The sequence below is a fragment of the Candoia aspera genome, chromosome 5 (genome assembly GCF_035149785.1).
Source record: "Candoia aspera isolate rCanAsp1 chromosome 5, rCanAsp1.hap2, whole genome shotgun sequence".
NCBI lineage: Eukaryota > Metazoa > Chordata > Lepidosauria > Squamata > Boidae > Candoia > Candoia aspera.
The window spans coordinates 73,540,868-73,552,008 of record NC_086157.1 but is presented as its reverse complement, the minus strand read 5'-3'; the positions used below and the strand labels follow the sequence as shown (position 1 = coordinate 73,552,008).

Genomic DNA, 11,141 nt, shown 5'->3' with positions numbered 1-11,141 from the left:
AAACAGTCCTAAATTCTTTGCTTGCCAGGACATTTAGAATACCTGATTGATTAGGAGCTGTCAAGTCAGTGGTGATTTTTAACAACTACATAGATGGACTTTCTTCAGTATGATCTGTCCTCAGCCTGGTCTTTTAGGTCTCCTGCTGGTGCATTCATTGTTTTTGTAAAGTGAGTCTATCCTCCAAGCAGCTGGTCATACTCTTTTTCTCTATCCTTCCAGTTTTCCCAGCATTATGATCTCTCAAGGAAGCTGTCTAAAATATGGACCTTGGTAATTTGTGTGAGAACCCAGGATTGTTTGTTCTAGAATCCACTTGTTTGTTTTCTTGGTTATCCATTTTCTCCTCAAGAGTATTTTCTAATACTAATGTTCAAAAGAATTAATGCCCTTTATATTCTGCTTCCACAACTCAGCTTTTGCTTTCATTAAAGTGTCAGAAGGAAAACCATTACCTGAATTATTCTGATCTTTGTAGGATAGTCATATCACAGCATCTGAATATCTTTTCAAAGGCCTTCATAGTGCTACACTACAGCATACTTCTGAGTGCTGGTTGCTTTACTGTTGATAGTTGATTCTAAAAGGCAGAAGATACCCACTTCAATGTCTTCTTTGTCAATTCTAAGAGTGATTACTATACCTACTGTTATTAATTTCTCTCCCACTGTCCAGAGATGTCTTAGTTAGTGTGGTATAGGTCTAAGGTAGGGAAATGGAGAGTTCGAATGACAGATTTCTTTGGTGATTTAATTTAGATGTGGGTGGTGGTGAAAAGGGGATACAGTTTGGAGGATTTTGATGGTCCAGAGTCTTTGGGCATTTTGAATGGAAGAAACAGAGTTTATTGCCTATTGTTGTTTTAGAGAAAGAATATCATAACATAAACAGGATTAAATTAAGCAATGTCTTGCATGAATAGAAGGATGGTTACTGAATATAATAAAAGCAGTATATGAGCAAAATAAAGAATGATGCAAATGGAACAGAATGCTTAACAAATAATGGAATGTTTTTTGAAGTAGGAAAATATGTTTCATGTCCTAACAATTATTTAATATATTTATGGATGAGTCTATAAGGATATTTGAGGTGAGTTGATTAGGAATGCTTTTCCATGCAGAGATATTTTGTCATCAGATGATGTCATTTTCTGGACTTAGATCTTGACTGATTTGCAGTGAATGTGAGATTAGTTCAGATGATGTAACAAGGTGCATGGATCTGAGAATTAATGTATCAAAGACCAAGAGTAGTTGCATTTGAATTAAAAAAAATATGATTGAATGATTACACATTTTTGATATACACAAATGGCAAAAAAAGCAGTTATATGAAGTTGCACAGCATGGTAGAAAGTTTACTAAAATGAGAAAATGACTCAGTTTTTCAGTGGAAATGCTGGTAAAAGAGTAGTGAGTAACAGATGGTCTGCTGCAAAGAATGAATCCTGAAACAAATGAAAATAGCTGTATTGTGAACCTCTACTCATTTTGTATCTTGAAGTGAGGATTGGGTATGTTAGGAGAAACAAAACTAGCTTAAACATACTGGAAATTAGATACTTAAGAAATACATGTGATAAAAAAAAATAACAGGGCAAAGAATGAATGGTTTTGTATTAATGTGGATTGAATCGAAAAGTGAATGTCCAGTATAGAAAAATACGGGTTATTTGGTCGTATTAAAATAATAAACAAGGAACAATCTGCTATAAAATAAGACTGAATGAGTTGAAATGAAGATGAAGAATGCCGTGGTTGAGATGGAGTAGATGAGATCCTCAAAAAAAAAAAAAGAAAAGAAAGAAAAGAAAAGATAAAAGAAAAGAAAAGAAAAGAAAAGAAAAGAAAGAAAGGCAATATATAAAACAGTACAACATAAGTATGTAATAGAAGCAAGGAGGTTTTGTAAGGAACAAAAAGTAAGGAAAAGTATAGTGAATGATATCGGTATGAACTAATTTTAACTATGTTTATATATTTATTTATTAAAAATTCCATGCCTTTACTATCTTTGGCTTACTATTTTAACTTCTTTTCTGTGCTCTATATAACATTGCCCCCAAATGATATTATACCAAAATGGCATAATATAATGAGTATATATGTAAAAGATACTTACTCAAAGTAAACCTCAAGTGTACAACAAAGTTTACTCCCAAGTTAGCATGATTAACATTGCACTGTTACTTTTTAATGGGCTTCATATAGTTATTTCAGTTCCAGATGGTAAGCAAAAACATTAGTACAATTTCTAACTGGGTTAACACCTAATATTATGTTATCTACTTCATTTACAAATAACAAGGTTATGGTCAGAAAATATGAATTAAACGAATTAATAATATTTGCTTCTTTGAAAGTCTATAGATGATGAAAAATATAATTTCAGTACATCCAATGGTGGCCTGTTGCCCCCACGGCCTAAATATTTTATTCACAATTTTCTGTTGCTTCTAATTAATTACATTATCAATGAACAATGTTAATTGGTTAGTAAAAAGAGCTGCCATGCTGTGCAGTTATGCATTAGATTTCTGTACACACACTTACTTAGAAGAAAATGAAACATATATGTGATGTTACCTCATTATACAAGGTTAAAACTGGAATGCCAATGTTTTAAAATCCAGTGGACACTGTACACACTAAACTGAACATAGATTGCATCTTAAATCAGTAGATTTCTATAAAAATTGTTACTGCAGAAGCAGATTCTCTGAAACAAATAGTACTGCTTGTCATGGTAAAACCTGTTATCAATGTTTAGTCCTTTTTGTAGAAGGAGGAAAGTAATACATACCAAAAGATTTTTAAACATTGGAAAAAGCTAATAAAGGCTAAAAGTGTATCTATTTTCTCACAGGCTGAGAATAATTCGCAATTAGTTTGTTGTTTGGTCTACTGGATATTCTGAAACTCGGGGCAAAACTCATGTAACCTTAACTTCACTGATTTCAGTGATGGAGAAATTGTAGTCATTGCACTGCAGTACAGAATATCTGAAATCTCAGAGTGTTTTAAAAGTACAACCACATAAAAGGACGCCTAGTGGAATAAAACTGATTAAAAAGTAAGTACTAGTATAACAACCATATATTTCTAGAAGCATGACAAATTATTATTTATGTGTGTATTTATTAACTGCCTGGCACATAGTAAAGTATCTGTTTTACAGTAATTAAAATAAACAACAAGAAGAGCATAATGCGCATTCTTTAATCTATCTCCATTAAATAAACCATCACTTGCAAAACCAGGGGCTCAGAAGCCATTCGCCCTACAGAGAAGTGATAAATATGTGTAAGACTAGAAGCCTCTCCTTATCGAAACAAGCAGAAAATCTTCCATTGGTTTCAACAGTGGCTGTGGTAAGCTAACATAAATGTGGAAGTGCAATCACTAAATAAGAAGAAGCAGATAGAAAAATGGGACTTACTCCCTGGTAATTATGTATGTCTGGCTCCTGATTGATAACTTACAACAATTTATTTAGATTTTCTGTACCAACATAAATATGCAGTGTGAATTGCTATGATTCTGAGCACAAAGGTGAATAGCTTCGCCAATCCATAGTAATGATATACTATTACTATTACTATGCAATAGTAATGATATAACTATTGCTAGCCCTCACTCTCCTGACCTTCTGGAAAGGAGTGAAGACCTGATTCTGCCAGCTCATGTGGGGTGTGAAGAGGAGCAATCAATTCTTAGCACCCTGAAGATGCTCTCGTAAATTAATATCTTTCTAACTCTTCTGTTTTGGATTGTACTTTTATGTAATAATATTATTTTATTGTATTTTAATGATTATTTATTCTTGTTTTTATTGTAAACCACCCAGAGTCACTCCCTGAGATGGGTGGTGACTAAATTTGGAAAAAAAAAAAAAAACCTAAACAAGCCACTGTAGTCTTCCATTTTTATGTAACTATATTACACATTGTGTCCCTTAAGTTCTGTTTTATAAGATCTGTAGAACAATAACAGAATTTAGAGTTTAGAATTAGGGAGTTCTGTAATGACTATATGATCTGCTAATTTTGGATACATGGTTGCTTCACCCAAATTCCAAGTTTAAATTTTTCAACAGGTGTTAAAAAATAAATGGTTTAAAAAATATTTAGAAATGAAACAGTACATTTCACTGAAAAGTGAATAATTTAGAAATGATTTAGAAATGAAACAATATATTTCAATGTGGATCCAATTTCAGTCTATGAAATCACATATTGACATACTAACTTTCAAGTTCGTTGCAGTATCATATCGCACAACTGAAAAATGCATAAAGAACATATAGAAGTCAGAAGCATATTAAAGTCAGAAATGACATATGTATATATAGTCCTGCTTCCCATCTTTTATTGAGTATAGGCAACATTTATATTTATAATAAACAATACAGAGTTACCACCAAACAATTGGACGCAGAACCCAGGGCAGCAAATTCTAATTCAACATTTTAGCACAGTGGTTATTACTACATCCATTCCTCTATAAACAAGCATGCATACAGTATGCACATATTCCCCCCTACTTCATCTAATCCTGATATATGTTGTGTTACCTGGGACTGGAGAACTGAGAGAAACATGCATTTTTCCCCTGAAAATAAAATCATGGTGAAAAGAAGACTATAAGCCTGGTAGAAAAGGGGAAAAAAATGAGGCATTGTGTTTCCCTTTTATGTGTTATGTCAGAAAGAATTTTGTTCTAAAATCCAGTACCTGTAGCATTATAAAAACAAAATCAAGAACATGGGAAATATAACAGAGTCATAGGATTTGCTGTCCTATGCTGTCAATGGAAAGAGAAATCAAAGTCATAGAATGTGAGAGTTGGTTGGCTGGTAAAGATTCAGGGCACAGTCATGTAAAGATCTAGCTGCAAGCTTCTCCATTATCAGTGAAGAAACTCACCTCCTCACCAGATCATAGGAAGCATGTTAGAAAACAAGTCAGAAAGCCTATGCAAAGCAAAAGTGATTTAATCACTCTAATTACTGTACCTCTATTCAATTTATTTTAATAAATTAATTTAAAAAAACTCTGTGAGAATTGTGCTTCAAATGATCATGTTCAATGTTAGGCAGCTGCCAAAGAAACTAACATATAACATATGGATCCAGATAAACAACAAACTGCATGTTACATTTTCTTTGATATTTTGGGTTCCAACCTGAGATTAAGGGACTTGTTCCTTACTGTAGTCAGCATCAGATCTGTGGTCATGCTCCTACAGTCTGCTTACCAAAAAAAAAAGAAAGTGTCATGTTCACTGATTCAATGCAGTTTATACATCGTAACGTTTCACATGCCATGCCGTGCTGATGTGCATTTCTGTTTGGGAGGGAGCTGCTGTGAGACCTTGTACCAAGCTCTGTATGTGAAAGCAGTACAATGGAATGTGTTTGGGTTATGTTATCTGTTTCCCGCAGACCATCAGAAACCGTTAGGAGCACCTGGGATTGTGAACTTGAGAAGATTCTACGGGGGGAGGGATTTCATTTGCACCAAGGGTTTTTAGTTTGAATTTGGCGCGCTTTCATCATTCTCAGCTTTCTCTGTGATCCTGCGTACTATTCTTGTCGTGAGTACTGATGGTGAGCAGGAGGGGGCCTCTATCCAGGGGGGGAAATGCATGCGTGGTACTGAGGAATTAAGCAGCCATTCAAAGAGACACAGATCAGACCCACCTTAACTTTTGGGGATTATCTGTCTGGGTTTTCCCACACTTCTTCAGTTTGTTAAGATTCTGTCTTATGTAGCAGTAATAAACACTAGAGACCTACTCCTCATCTCAGCGTGATTTCTGACTGTTAGGACAATTCTTTAATAAATCAGATATCTTTGAATTCCTACTCATGAGTCTGATGGTGTTTTAGAATAGGCAACCATTACAGTAAGTTCATTTCAATGGTTTCCCCACCCCACCCCAATTTATCAGGTATGGAAGTCAGTTCAAATTGGAACTCTGTGAAAAACACTGTACAGTGCTATTTATTTTGAAGGATTGACAGACAGCTTTCTTTAATACCTCTCCACGGAACTCTTTAGTAAAAGGCAAAAGATTTATATGATCTGAAGAGAGCCAGAATTATATTTTGGGAAGTAATACTAATTTGAATCCAACTTAATTGCTATTAAGTCTAAATAGCTATTGTGCTAAAAACAGTGTGAAAAGTTAGTCATGACTAACTTAAGTTCCAATGATTTCATTATGAACAAATTAACCTGGAATGAGCACTCTGCAGTTAATTGAATTATTTTTTCACTCAGGAATAATTTGCTCAAAGATTGGATTATAAATCTATAAGCAAACAAATATATATGGTTTCCAAACTTGAGAGTGTATTACTTTCATTTGTTATTCACTCCTATTACAAAACTAGACAACAATATTTCCAACTGAACAGGTAGAACAAAAATGTTTCTTATGGCATCTGTAAAAATATGTTAGACAATGCTGAACTTAGAATATTGCCAGTAATGCTAGTTGCACATTTCACTCTGTGAGATTCTTTTGGGAGGAAATTATATTTCTTCTTATGAAAACAGCTAACTAAATAAATAAGAGGCTGTTGCATGAAAGTGTTGTTAAATGGGCTCATCTCAGACCATACTATATGTTTCCTTCATAATTCAAAATTAGCATGTACTTTCCTATAATAGCAACTTCTAAAGTTAAGTAATATATTTTAATAGATTTACTGTTTAAAATCAAAAGTATAAAATTCTAATTAATGCAGTGCTGTTTCCATTAAAACAATGCAAAATTAGTTGTATATCAACAGCCGTTTGACAGATTTGGCTCACATTATTAAGTAGAACTGATCTACAAGAAATAATACAACCAAATTTGTAAAATATTAACCATTAGAATAACTAACTAATATTGTTGCCAAAGCTCCTTCTTTGTTTATGCACTAAATACAAAAATGTCATACCATAGCAACTAGTATCAGTATACTTCTTACAATTTTATAAGGTAAAAGGAACTGGTCACCTGCTTTGGCTTACTTTATTATAATCAGCAGGAGTAAGCAGCATAGCACCCATTAATTTCCCTTCCCTATTACTGAAAAATAGCAATGGGAAGTGTATATGCAGCAAAACAAATGTGCCTCTAGATCATTATTATTTTCAAGAATATACATAGGTGCTAATTATACCCTGCCATTACTCTCTACTGGCTGATATTTAAGGTTTGGTTCCTTATCAGGGTTATTTGGTTAATCATCTGGATTAGGATTCAAGATTTGTAGCCACTAATAACATGCACCTTCTTGATTATGTCCTGTCTCCCTTTTTAACTGTTTAAATTGGTGGCACCCATCATTCTAAGAACAACAAAATCCACAGCTTAATTCTATACTGTGTAAATAAACATTTCCTTGTGCTGGTTTTCCTGATTGAAGACTGGCTGAATTCCTTGTATTTTGTTATAATGGGAAACAGACTTCTAATACGTATGTTTGTGTGTGTGAGACAGAGAGGGGGGGAGAAAAAAAGAGAGAGAAAAAACATGTTTGTAACCATCTTGGTAATATTATATATGGCTTTATATGTCTCTCCCTTATCTCTTTCACATCAAGCTAAAAAAAAACTGTTTGAACTTCAAATGCTGCAGCATCATTCTAGCCAATGTAGCATGGCTCTAGTTTTGATGTCCTTTATTGCCACCTTTCCAATAACATAAATTTTCAGGTGTGGTTACCAGAACTATATACAGGACTCCAAGAGTGGTCTCACATATATTTATATAATGGCATTACTACCTTTTTAATAGTGCATAGTTAAACTGTGAATTTGCTGCCAGCAATTGTAGTAATGGCAGCCAATGTGTATGATTTTAAAAGGGCACTGGACAGGTTTATAGAGGATCAGGCTTTCAATGGCTATTAATATTGATGGTGTTCTGAATTGTGGGCAGCAGTCCTTAAATACTGGTTGTTGAGAAGCAGCAGCAGAAGAGGAGTATCACTCTTTCATCCAAGCTTCTGAAGTTTCCAAATGATCCAGTTAGCCACTGTGTGATACATAATGCTGGACTAGATGGGCTTATAGCCTCATCAAGTAGGAGTCTTTGTGTGATCACAGAATCTTCTTGCAATATAAAGTAGAACATGGGGAACCATCTCAGTTCTTTTCCTTTGTATAAATTGGTGCTTTGTGGATTGGCCATATCCTTCATCACAGCCAACTCTTGTGTGGGAGTACCCACAACATGTTTTCAAAATTAAAATTTATCTGATTTAAGGCCGGCCAACTCTGCAATGACTGTGGTTATAATAATAACAGACAGAAGAAACTATGAATGTCCAGGCAAAACGAACTCCATATAGCACACAAAATATACCTTTTTGCACAAATGGCTGTTTTAACTATTATAATTATATAATGTCATATGTGCACATATGAACATATAGCTAGATGGAAAGGGGCACATTAATAGACCAATTTCTGATAAAGAGCTCTACATACAATCTGAATTCAATAGTATAGATGCTGACTTCTGATGGAAGCTAGTCTTTATGAAAACTATTATCCTTGGATCTCTTACTTCTGTTTTCATAACATAACTCTTTCTGGCTTAATTTTCAATGAAATTTTCAATGAAATCAGAAAAAAAATATATAAAAGCTAAATTATTCACTTAGCAGCTCTTCTGGGGTTTTGAACTACACTACAGTTCTGGATTATTAAGGTTGCACTTGTTTATATATTTTACCAGTAAACAAGGCTCATTACAATGTGAATAGACAAAATCCCATGGCATCCATTTATGGGTGAATAAATGAACTGATCCATGAGCGCCTAGGTGGGGGAAGCAGGGGGGCAAATGCTGGTAGGTATTTGAGTATAATGTAAAACACAGGCTTGCCACCAAGATACTTAAATGACCTTCTTCTCCCACCAGTTATGACCTATCTGGTACAAGAATCCTGGGATAAATTGTGATCTCCCATTTTCAAAAAGTAAGAGTTGCTGAGGCCAGAAATCATGCTCTCCTTTACTTTTTCAGTGGTGGTCCCAGTACTGTGGAATAGCCATTTTTTTTAGAGATTAAACTTACTTCTGTATAAGTAGCCTTTTGGAAGGAATTAAAGATGGAGTTCTTTCAGAGGGTTTTTAGGTTGAGGGCTGGGTGTTATCATGATTATTGTTCTCTGCTGTTCTATTGCTTTTAACTGACTTTTATCTTGAAATAATACTAATGGCAATGGCAATGCCAATATTAATTGTAGAAGTTTTAATAAATATATTGTACTGTGGATATTTTAAATATACTAGATTTTTTTTTTTTTTGCATGCCACCAAGAGTCTGATTAGAGTGCAGCAAGAGAGGGAGAGAGAGAGATGTCATAATGTAAACTCAAACTCCTTCTATGTTTTGTCTTAATAATGAAAGGGGTTACTGGTTTAGGAGCCAGAGCCATTCTTCCAAGACAAATGAAAAATGGAATCAGAGCCAAATAAAACCAAAATGAAAATAGAAAAAAACTTCCTAAAATATAAATCAGTCTTGGCACTAAATGTACCTTAAACACATTTACCTTAAGCCTCTACTTTTTCACCCAATCTTGTCAGATTTCTTTTAGAATTACACATTATTAATACAATTTTACACTGAACTAAGTGCAAAGGAAGAACAATACACCATTTATAAAGATCCTTCATTTATATAAAAGTTGGGAAAATATTCAAACTTATCAATTGATTAGGTTTACCAGGGAACTTTATATGAAGGTAAACAAACAAACATAACAACACAAATTAAATGCCAAGTCTTTACTATTACCTATTAAGACACAATGGCATCAACTCTGATTAACTCCAAATTATAGATAAATAGTACAGCATATTAAACTCAAAATGAAATGAGATTAAGGGTTGACATTTTTTTCTCATGCTTAATTAGAAGACATAGGATCCCTGTCAAACTTGGGCAGGCCTGTACGATTAGTTTCATTGAAACTTGGAGGCAGAAGGCTATTTGGGGGGAAAAAAAAACAAAAAAACAATATAACTGTTGAGATTTTCCTACTAACGATTAAGACTGCTATTGTACCTAATCATTTTGGCCGAGTGAAGAGGTTGTATTTGATTGTCTCCTTTCATGTGCTTGATGCAAATCGCCTGGGGGGAGGAACCTGCCCGGACTTGTTTCTTACTTCCTCTTTTTTTCTCTGTGCCGATATGTAGCAAGCCAGGCTTGCTCTCAATGAGAGCTAAATCCTTTAAATATGTTTTGCTTTTGTTTTGCTTTTTGTAAATAAATTATTTTTATAGAAATGCCTGGTGTGTGACTTTTCTGATCTCTCCTGGGCTAAAGGCTTTCCCAGCATTCTGCAATAGGTTATGTGCCCAGTGAGCAACCCAGTAAAACCAAGAGAGATCAGCTCCACACCTCATGCACAATTTAAAGGCAGGTAGCAAAGACCTGTGAAGATTTTCTTTGGAGCTGCCTGGAGATTTTCCAGCAACTGCCGGTCTACAGGACAAAGAAGCTAGCTGAGGTGACTTGCAAAAGAAGGAAGAAGCCATGGCTACCTCCCAGCCCTCAGCGATGCCTCTGGAGTGCCTATCAGAGACCAACTATTTGAACTGGGCCCTGAAGATGGAGATGTATCTTCGCAGAGAGAATCTTTGGCTGCCAATTGGTGAGCAAAACCCCCAAAATCCCAGTGCTGAATGGCTGAGACAGGATGAGCAGGCTAGAGCCACCATTATCTTGGGAGTTGAGGACAATCAGCTAGTCCACGTGCGAGGCATGCAGTCTGCAAAGCAACTTTGGGACGCTTTGAGAAACTTATATGTAAAGGCAACAGCAGGGAGTAAAGTTGCTCTGACGAAAAAGCTGTATAGAGCCTACCTTGCAGAAGGAGAAAGCCTTCCTGAGCACCTGCACATTATTCAGCAGCTGTTTGTTGAGTTGCAGGAGAGAGGAATGGAATTTACACCTCTCACAAAATCCTATATCCTCCTGTCCTCACTAAATGCAATGTGGGACACGCTGATCTGTACCCTGGAGGCTATGCCTGAAGCAGACCTCACCCCATCATATGTTACACAGCGCTTACTCGCTGAATGGGAGAAGAGAGAGGAAAGATCCCCCCCCCATCTCTTCTGG

At 35.2% G+C, this 11,141-nt stretch overlaps 1 non-coding gene across 1 annotated transcript; it reads right to left on the bottom strand.

Moving 5' to 3' along the window:
- Window positions 1-5,988: 5,988 nt before the first annotated feature.
- On the bottom strand, window positions 5,989-6,106 carry LOC134499395 (U5 spliceosomal RNA). Its single transcript, XR_010068123.1, has one exon. It is a non-coding gene; the product is annotated as a U5 spliceosomal RNA (small nuclear RNA).
- Window positions 6,107-11,141: the final 5,035 nt, after the last annotated feature.